A 7,779-nucleotide genomic window follows, 5' to 3' on the forward strand; every position below is an offset into this window, starting at 1 on the left:
TCCAAATTTTATGGTATTATACCCTTAAGACTCTTACTCTACCTTGAACTTCAATTTTAACCTGTTTTAATTATATACATATATGTTTATTTATAATAGCTTGCCTCCTTTCACAGAAGATTTGAGGCAGCCAAGCTTTAACTTGTTCAAAACCCTTGGTGGTGTTCAAACCAATGAAGACTGCATTCCTCAAGTCTTCAAAGGGAAAATAAGAAGTTGCTGAGTTATGCAGCAAGTATATAAGTATCATTTTTTTCAGATTACACAAAAAGCTATTAGCAGTGACTTATGTATTTCCTGGGAAATATGCTGTGAGCAAATTCATTACAGACCATGCTCTACCATCATGTAAGTATAACATCTATTTTTTTTAAAAAATGTCTGAATTAGATGCATCTCTATAAGCATGTATAGAGGGGTGGTTGGGAAGAAAAAAATGTAACCAAATTGCCAACAGATGGAAACATGACTTTTGCCTTGAATTGTTGTAGCCCAATGTACTCATTCGGCACTTAACTCTTGTTACTTACCATTGCTTGTTAGCCGATTTGTGTGTGCGTGTGTGTGTGTGTGTGTGTGTGTGTGTTCATATTCTTTCTGATTGGACTCTAAACTGAGGGCAGGATACCATGTCTTTATCCTGGATATCCCTATCATTTGTGAGGTAATTACTGCTGATTAAAGTCTGTGTTTTCCTATTAGGAAACTCTAAATTGTATAGCCAATCCTACTATCTCTGGCCAAGGTCATAATTTTGAATTCATGAGGTAGAGTTTGTATTTTGTTCAGATAGTCTGACTTTTTAAAAATATTAACTTGGGCCTACCATAAAATAATTACGAGCATTTCTTATTTTTGTATAAGGGCTTCCACGATTCAACTTGACAACTGTAAACAGCATAGATGCACCATCTTTAATTCAACTATCAGATTTCAGGTTGCTTCTGATAAAAGTTAAACTTGCATATTTTTGCTTTGTTGTGGTTGGGAGTCACTTGGTTCTACATCTTTCTGGGGTAATGTGTGCCTCGACGATTGCAGGCATTCACTCATGCAGGGGTCTTTGAAGTGGTATTTCTGGCCCAGATTAGGGGAGCTAGCTATCTACAAAATTCTGAACACGAGTTGTCTGACTCAATTTCCTGTTCTAACCCAGTTCCCTCTGAGTATTATTAACTAAAGTATCCCCTTTCTGCTGTACAAAGGTGTAAAATATCATGACTTGACCAAGATTTCTCTGTTGACGTTTTGTGCTAGGGAGAAGCTTCTGTTTTTTTCATATGGAAACAAGAAATCTGGCCTTGCCTCAGAAGTGAACATGGGAGGGAAGATGGAAAAAGAAGTGTAAGTATGGTCAATGGAAAGTATCTCAGACATGACCTGCCCAAGGTTGTCTTTTGTGATCCAACTCCTTTTGAACAAAATGAGAAGTATGGGATATTTTTCTTAGGCATTTATTTGTCTTTTCTTTATCTTTATTTTTTAACCTTCCTGCCTTTCGGCATTTCATATCATACCCAGTGTCCTTATCTTTGTTCCATTCATAAGTTCCTTGAAGTAGAGCCCATGTCTTTTCATCTGTCTATGCCTACCACCTAACACACTACCTTGCACACTGTGGGGACTTTATACATGTTTACTGATTTATACTGCATTGAAATCTTCTTTTCTCTTCTTCAGTACCCTTGGAATTTATGCGATCAGTTAAGGAATTCTTTCTTCAAGGTAGAACTTGTGCCATAACAGGGATCTTTACTACTTTCCCTCAAATTAGATACTGATAGAATTTTTTTGTGCACTGTTGTAGATTGACCAGAGGGAGATGTTTCAGGAAAGTGGAACTTTCTGAGCCACCCTTCAATCAAATCACATAGGTTGTCACCAGAGCTACCAAAAAGCTTCTGAAACACCACCAAATGGAATTTCATGCACTGTGATACTTAGGGAACTTGGGAGGTTGGTTGAGTGACAAAGGGAAGAGAAACTTCTGGAGATCCTGAAATCATATTCCTTATCCGATGCTTGCTTGGTCTTATTCTCAGGGCCCTTAAAATGAAGCAACAATGGAACTGGCATTTTTTAAATTTGTAAGCATCTCAACCAAGCTTAACCATTGCTGGAGGAAACCAAATTTATAGATATTTTGAATTTTCTTTTTATTCTATCACAGTGCAAGTGACTGACTACCCCGTGAAACCTTTTGGATAACAAGAGGAGGAGAAGGGAAAGGGCTGTAGGAGATCTGCAACATGGAGGACTCACTGGGCAATATCTCCACGTGTATGTGGTATAACGTGAGAAGTGGCCACAAAGACTTCTATAACTGCAAATTTCTTTCTTAGACTTGCCAGAGTTCCTGAAATTTAGTAGCCTTAATTTTATAGGATATATTAAGGCATTACCTTTTTAGAAGGCTAGTGCTAAAATGCAGGGTTAACCAGGGAAGAGAACCTATGAGCACATTTCTATAAGTTAAGTTATTATCTTAGCTGTCTGCCTTCCTATGCCTTTACTAGAGCTATTTGAAAGTCATAAATGAAATTCAAGTGGCCAGATTTTACTAGTGAAATCATAGGGATGTTCATTGTCTGATGAGGGCCATGGCTTTCAATCTGACTATCTGACTATCAACACTGACTTAGCAAGGCTGGAAATGGAGATGTTAAATAAAATACACTTTATCCAACTGGATCATAATTTCCACTCCTTGATTGACTGTCTCCCTGACTGGTCTGTAAGTTTGGCGAAGACAGGGGCAGGTCATGTTTGTCTTATATACTACCTAATCTCCAGTGTCTAAAACAGAGTAGGCCTTTATGAAATGTTAGTTGAATAAATTAATTTTAGTGACTGGATGCAAAATGAAATGTATGTATCATTCAGAATCAGCAGCTTTTGGGGGACATTATACTTTAGGTCTGGGCATTTATGGTGTTCACAAAAAATATGTAATCTTGGTGATGGGGAAACTCTTTTGCAGTTGTTGAAATTTTCTTTTCTGTTCTTAGATTTTTCCTGCAGTTTAGTTACTGATGGTCACTGGAATGATGTAAGTGTATAATGCTTTTTGTGCTTTGTAAATTTCCAGAAACTATTCTCTAAAATATTTCAGCTGGGGTGCTAACTTCTCAGAATGTGTGCCAATGATGTAGTGATAGAAATTAGCGAAGAAAGTTATTCCAGGAATAGCCCAGAATGAAAAGACAGAAGGAACAGAGAGAGGTTGGCAGAGGCAGTGTTGAAATCATTGCTACTATGGGTCTATAGTGCTTATCACTCTGTACGGCAATTATCTGTGTACTTGTCTGTCTCCTTGGTGGGACTTTGACCCTCTGGTTAGCCAGACAAGGTCTCATTTATCTTCATATCTTTACTGCTTAGCACAGCTTTTTTGACTGCCACATAAAAGGTACCTGGTAAAGGTGTGTGTTGTATGAATGATTAAGGAGCCTAAAGAGATGCCCTTTGACATTCATCCATTCATCACAATTTACTGAGTACTTATTAAGTGTTTGGCATTATTACAGTCACCTGTAATAAGACCCGTTCCTGTCCACAGGGAACTCATAGTTTAGAGAGGTACAAGTAAATGAGTAATTGTAAAACCATGAATAAGTGCAGTGACTAGCTATACATGGAGCATAGAGAAGGCATGCCTAACCCCACCTGGAAGAGGTGATGCAGAATCTGATTTTTTTATTACAAAGTGTTTTACACTAAGCACTATTATTAAACATTACACTATCATTTGTTACCAATCAATATATTATTATTAATATGGGAGAGATTCTAGGACATACCTGACAACTAGATACAACTCAATTTTTTTCTAACATTTACAGCTTTACTAACTTTAAGATTACAACCTCCGAAATTGGTCAGTTACAGTTACAATACCATTACTAATCACAGTCACCTTGGAGGGTAAGCTGGGTTCTAAAGGATGGGATTAGTCACTCAGGTAGACCAGAAGGAAAGGAATTTCAAGGTGGAGGGCCAGTGTAAATAGAGTTATGTAGGAAAGAATTGTCATAGCATGTGTGGATCTACAAGCTCCTGTGTGTTGGAATGTAAAGTTTGAGCTAGAGAGTGATAAGAGATCGGTCAGGAGAGGTAGGCAAAGGACAGATCATGAAGCACCATGTGTAAGAGCCTAGTTTATATCTTTTAGGGCATGGAAGCCATGAGGGACTTTTATCTGTGGAGTTACCTGATCGTGTTTTTACTACATTAACAGCAGCTCACATTTATTTAGCTCTTACTATGCCAGGTATAGCTCTATGGGCTTTATTTGTATATTAACACAATTAATCCTCACAACATCCTTATCAATTAGGTACTATTAAAGAAGGCAGAGTCAGGAGTGACTTGCGGGTTTCTCTGGGTCAAAGTATCTTTAAAACATCCAAGTATAGAAATATAGCAGGCAGATAGATCTTTGGATCTGAAGCTTAAAAGGGAGATCTTAGCTGAAGATGGAGAGTTGTATAAGAGTGTGTAGACAGAAAAGGGAAATGGACTGATAATGGAATACTATGGAATATCAAGATATTTAGGAGCATGTGAAGATCAGGAATTAATGAAGGAGGCAGAGAGCAAAAGGTCAGAGAGGCATGAGAATGTGGCATCATGGTACCCAAGGGAATATAATGTATTAACATGGAAGACATAATCACAAGTGTCAAATGCAGTGAAGAAGTCCATTAACAGAAGGATTGAAAAGATGCATTGCATTTGGCAAGTGATTAATATCCTTAATGAAAAGACTGTCATTGGAATATTGGGGATGGAAGCCAGATTGCATAGATTGAAGAGAGAACGAAAGATGAAGAAGTGGTTATAGTGAAGGCAGACGACTCTTCCAAGAAGTTTGATTGTTTCAAAGAGGAGAGAGAGGAAGGTAATAGGTAGGGGCTGTGGGGACATAGCAAGTTTCTTGTTTATGTTTATAGATTGGAAAAGAGTTTAGCAGGCTTATAGGTTGACGGAGTGGAAGGGGATGCCTGATGGAGCAAGGAGGAGATTAGACGGGACAAGGCCAAAGGTAAAGTTGGGTTGAGAATTGGTCTGAGTGGAAGGAAAACATCTGCACATTTAAGACCAGGGAAAAAGGAGGTAAGGATAGATATGGTTGCAGATAGTTCGGTAGGTAGGGGTGAATGAGTAAAGAAGTTGAGGGAGATAAGAGGGATTTAACTTTTCAAATTAATTTTTCCATTTTCTGTCTTTCTTTCTTTTTTTTTTTTTTTGAGGAAGATTAGCCCTGAGCTAACTACTGCCAGTCCTCCTCTTTTTGCTGAGGAAGACTGGCCCTGAGCTAACATCCGTGCCCATCTTCCTCTACTTTATTTGTGGGATGCCTACCACAGCATGGCGTGCCAAGCGGTGCCATGTCCGCACCTGGATCCGAACCAGTGAACCCTGGGCTGCCGAGAAGCGGAATGTGCACACTTAACTGCTGCACCACTGGGCCAGCCCCAATTTTTCCACTTTCTTTAAGGCTCCTACACAATGCCTGCCTCCTCACTTTCAGGGGATAACTTTGATATCTCTTGCATTGGGAAAATGAGGTGAGCGGGAGATAGGAGACAGTAGGGAGAGTTATACAGAGATGAGGAATATACAGTCCCAACCATCAAAGGTTCCAAGGAAGGAGAGGTCAAAACCAGTGAGGGCACATGCAGATTGGGGCAAGTATGGGAATCATTAATTTACATGTATGTAGCATTTGTTAAGGACTTTGAAAGATGAGTAGTGTTGCCACATGTTGGAGAATTGTCTAGGCAGAGAGAATGGTGTGAACATAGGTTTAGAGTGAGGAAAGCATGATGGAGTGTGTCACAGAACAGTGAAGTTTTGATTGCAGTGACTAAATGGGAGAAAGGTTTAGAAAGTGCAAGCTGATAACATTGGAGATAGACTTCTTAACAGTTTTATTTTAAAGTGATCCTGAGAAGGGCTGTCTGAGATTGAAAAACACAGAGAGAGACTTTCATGAACTACTACCCTTTATTTTGTGACTTTTCCTGTGCAAATCTTTGAAACGTGTATTATAATTTCACAACTATAGCCTTAAGTGAGACTGTTTCCTCCTGATTCTAGCCTTGGGAGCCTGATGAAATTAAGTTGAGGTTTGCAGCCAGTCTTTGAATGAGTTCTCCATTGTATTAGATATTTGAGAACACCCTTGGGGGTAAGAGAATACATCTTAATCATCTTTGCATCCCCTGTGGGGCTTATTTTCATGCTGGAGAAATCTTGGTGCTTAATAAATTTTTCCACGAAAGATACCACCAACTCAAGCAGACTGCCAACTCCTTATGTATATAAACTATACTAATCTTTTCCTCCCTGTCCCTCAACCTTGTGATATTAAATTGACTCGGACAGATTCTGGGCATGTAGGTGCTCATTAAATAGTCATAAGTCTGTATGGAAGTTCCTGGTGACAGCCAATGTCCTACTCCTTTTGAGAATAGGACCAGCATTGCCTAGTGGGTTTGGTGGGGATTTGGCTTATTGTGATACAGGACTGATGATCTGCAGCCCTATCCTCCAAGACTACCCATTGAGTCTTTTGATCCAAATTAATTATTTAAAGACTATAGAACGTGGACAAAAGACATCACCCAAACAGCAAAACAATTAGCAGACACCCTTCCGTACATACATTATTCAAAATTCACTGGTTAATTGTTTGGTTTTGTTTTACTTTGACAGTCAATACTATGAATAGGCCGTAAAACTTTTCAAGTATTTTAGTATTTCAGTCTGGGTCATTTTGGGGGTAAATTTTTTCCTCTTTGAGCATCTGGTTTTAATTGTGGGTATCATTGACTAGAGGCAAATAAGGAGAACATTTAGCCTCCTTTGAAGTTGATTAATGGTTAGTAATTATTACCCACATGTATACGCAAGACGGTAGTGTGGGATATTGGTGGAGAGAGGGAGATAGGGGAAGGTTTGCCTGTAAAATCAACTCTTTAAAAAAGCTGCCTGAATGGCCAACAGACACATGAAAAGATGCTCATCATCGCTAATCACCAGGGAAATGCAAATCAAAACTACACTAAGATATCACCTTACACCCGTTAGATTGGCAAAAATATCCAAAACCAAAAGTGACAAATGTTGGAGAGGTTGTGGAGAAAAAGGACCCTCATACACTGCTGGTGGGAATGCAAACTGGTGCAGCCACTATGGAAAACAGTATGGAGATTTCTCAAAAAGTTAAAAATAGAAATACCTTATGACCCAGCCATCCCACTACTGGGTATCTATCCTAGGAACCTGAAATCAGCAATTCCAAGAGTCCCATGCACCCCTATGTTCATCGCAGCATTATTTACAATAGCCAAGATATGGAACCAACCTAAGTGCCCAGCAACTGATGATTGGATAAAGAAGATATGGTATATATACACAATGGAATTCTACTCAGCCATAAAAAAGGACAAAATTGTCCCATTCCCATCAACATGGATGGACCTTGAGGGTATTATGTTAAGCGAAATAAGCCAGACAGAAGAAGACGAACTCTATATGACTCCACTCATAGGTGGAAGTTAACATATAGACAAGGAGAACTGATCGGTGGTTACCAGGGAAAAGGGGTGGGGGTGGGGGGAGGGCACAAAGGGTGAAGTGGTGTGCCCACAACATGACTAACAATAATGTACAACTGAAATCTCACAAGGTTGTAATCTATCATAATCTTAAAAAAAAAAAAAAAAGCTGCCTGAGAACACGGCTCTGATATGATCTTGGTTGGCAAATAAG

The 7,779-nt window shown here is 39.1% G+C and overlaps 1 long non-coding RNA gene across 1 annotated transcript; it reads left to right on the forward strand.

Moving 5' to 3' along the window:
- Positions 1 to 248: 248 nt before the first annotated feature.
- Positions 249 to 6,295, forward strand: LOC139081141 (uncharacterized). The gene is made up of 3 exons (XR_011536196.1): positions 249 to 348; positions 1,258 to 1,344; positions 1,808 to 6,295. It is a non-coding gene; the product is annotated as an uncharacterized lncRNA (long non-coding RNA).
- Positions 6,296 to 7,779: the final 1,484 nt, after the last annotated feature.

Source organism: Equus przewalskii, chromosome X, assembly GCF_037783145.1.
Source record: "Equus przewalskii isolate Varuska chromosome X, EquPr2, whole genome shotgun sequence".
Classification (NCBI taxonomy): Eukaryota; Metazoa; Chordata; class Mammalia; order Perissodactyla; family Equidae; genus Equus; species Equus przewalskii.